The sequence below is a fragment of the Silene latifolia genome, chromosome 9 (genome assembly GCF_048544455.1).
Source record: "Silene latifolia isolate original U9 population chromosome 9, ASM4854445v1, whole genome shotgun sequence".
Lineage (NCBI taxonomy): Eukaryota > Viridiplantae > Streptophyta > Magnoliopsida > Caryophyllales > Caryophyllaceae > Silene > Silene latifolia.
The window spans coordinates 31,530,953-31,533,424 of NC_133534.1; the positions used below are offsets into that span (position 1 = coordinate 31,530,953).

Genomic DNA, 2,472 nt, shown 5'->3' on the forward strand with positions numbered 1-2,472 from the left:
CGTATCCGTCACTTTGGAGTGACGGATACCATTTTCCCTAACACAAATGACCCAAATAGAGGAGAGAGGGAAGCACATGGGGGTGCCCCCACCTTGTCCCCCCTATCCATTTTGTGAATGTCATTATCCGTCACTTACTCCGACCCGTTTTCAGCAAGACTAATTGTTTCAGGAGATATCTGCTTCTAAGCTAGTGGGGTTACTAGGATGTCATAAACAGGGGTTTAAAAAGAAAACGTGTACTAATATTTTATAGTACTCGATATTATTTTTTTAGAAACTTCTACTTATGAATTTCTTCCATGAAAAATTTGATGTAAATAAGATTTCATGATATAAAAAAGTTGATAGCCCGAAGACTCGAACATTCGATCTTCAATGTGCTTTTACAATTTTTCAATCAGGTATACTGCCGAGCCAAATAAGATTTCATGATATTTGTAGCACTATATTTTACAAGTCATGAATTTGTGGGGGTTCAATTGAACCCCATGAACCCCCACTAAAAACGCCACTGCTCACACCCGACCAATTGTTAATTAAGTCAATACACACCATATAATACAATATCTGTATTCCAACGTAATAGTAATAGCAGCGGTTGGCTCAACATTGCCTCTGTGATGCTTTTGTGGTTCAAATGGATTCTCCACGGACGATGTTTAAGGAGCCTTCAGAGGCTGAGAGGACGGCTGACCTCGCAGGAGCGAGTGGTGATGCTCTCTTTCTTCCCGAGCTTGAGTACTCGGAGTTTGTACGGGGACGCCTGGCGTACTGGCCGATCGTGGTAAGTATAGCTCCTTTTGATTATTTGAAATTTGAAATGATATGTTCGAGTATAGCTTGGAAATGATAATCGTATCTTGGCAGGAGATCGAGGTGGCGGGCGTCGAGCCCCCAGCTTTTCCCGAGACACTCGAGTACCCTGGGCCAGCTGGTACGACGATGCTGATGGAGATTCCGTCTTTCACTGAGTCGGTGAAAAAGGCTGGACTCGATGAGTGAGAGCATGTCGCGAGGAGGGTAAGCCCCCAGTTTAGGCTTGTTCTCTGTTTTTGAAATAATTGTGTAAGAACACGTTTTTTTATCCTTGTTTTATTATTTGAAATGCAGGTGCACTGTCGAGGCATGCGGAGCTGTGGCGGATGACCAACCGGTTGCGAGCAACAACCGTGGAGCCTCTTTCAGGTGGTCCACGTCGGCATGTATGAACATCCCTTTTCTCTTTCTTGATATGTGTGAACATTTGAAGTATTTTCGAAGTGTTTTCCTTCTCTTGCTTTCTCATTTATAAATTTGCTTCCTTCCAGAGGGAGCGTGAGCTAGAGCGCGAGCTCGAGGAGTCGCGTGAGGAGACGGCTCGCTTGTCGAGGGAGCTAGAGGTTCGAGATGCTGACGTTGCCATACTTGAGGCGATGGTAGCTGAGTTGAGGGGTCGTCTAGCTGATCGTCGTGGCTAGTCTTTTATTTTTGTACATTTTATGCTTTTGGGCATGAGCCCGAATTTTGTTGTACATATAAATGTTTTGCTGTATATATGTCGTGGCCTCCGAACCATTTGTTGATGCTGGATGTGAAATATGCTAGTACCTGCAGGTTAGCTTGTAAACAGGTTTGGCATTTTGACGGTTTACTCTGTCATGCTGCCGAAATTCATAAAAAAACGAGCAAGCATAGCACATATAGCACGAAATTTTGCTTCAAATAGCACAAAACGCAACTTGATCAAGTCGAATGGAAAAGAAAAAAAAAAGTACCCCTTTGTAGTGAGCAAAACAAAATAATTCGACGCACGACGGATAATGGGAGTGCACCCCCCTAAAAAAACGTAAATAAGTTTGAGAAAATTTGAGACGAGGAAATTGACACGTCTGTCGTGTACCTGTCAAAAATAAACTAACTAAACTAACTATATAGCTAGGGAAGTCAGGTCGATCTCCACAGGGAGGCAAGATATCTGTAAATGATCCGTCTATTTGGTCACAAATGGGGGGGGGGGGTTGTTTGAATTGTTTTCTAAACTACCAAGTTTAAAGGAAGAGAAATAGAGACAGAAGCAGTAAAAGCAAAGAAATGGGTTTAAACTATCAGATAGAGAGGGACATGTCAGGATTTCGGTTCACTACGGTAGTCCAGTGACTCAGCTGTAAATGATTCAGACGAACTAATGTGAGACGGATGTGGAAAGGTCCTTTCGGTCCACTTTCTACCCTAAAATACCACTAACTTAACTTTCGTCCTCATTAGGGTAGTCTACTGTTCATAGCAGGCCTATTTAGTCCAATCTTTCGATCTAGGATTAATTTTAGCCAGATTAAAAAGTGACATAGAAGCGTGCACTCAACTAAGTCAATAGATATAATTAAATTGCTATGGTGACAGGATCTCACAATTCATTCATCTAATTCATTTACTGCATCGTCACATTTCCTACCGCAGATCCCCTAATCCCAACATGAAAGGTGTTTAGCT

At 42.4% G+C, this 2,472-nt stretch overlaps 1 long non-coding RNA gene across 1 annotated transcript; it reads left to right on the plus strand.

Annotated features, from left to right (window-relative positions):
- The first annotated feature begins 254 nt into the window (after nucleotides 1-254).
- On the plus strand, nucleotides 255-1,606 carry LOC141602571 (uncharacterized). The gene is made up of 4 exons (XR_012524533.1): nucleotides 255-787; nucleotides 871-1,023; nucleotides 1,114-1,205; nucleotides 1,311-1,606. It is a non-coding gene; the product is annotated as an uncharacterized LOC141602571 (long non-coding RNA).
- The last annotated feature ends 866 nt before the right edge of the window (nucleotides 1,607-2,472 follow it).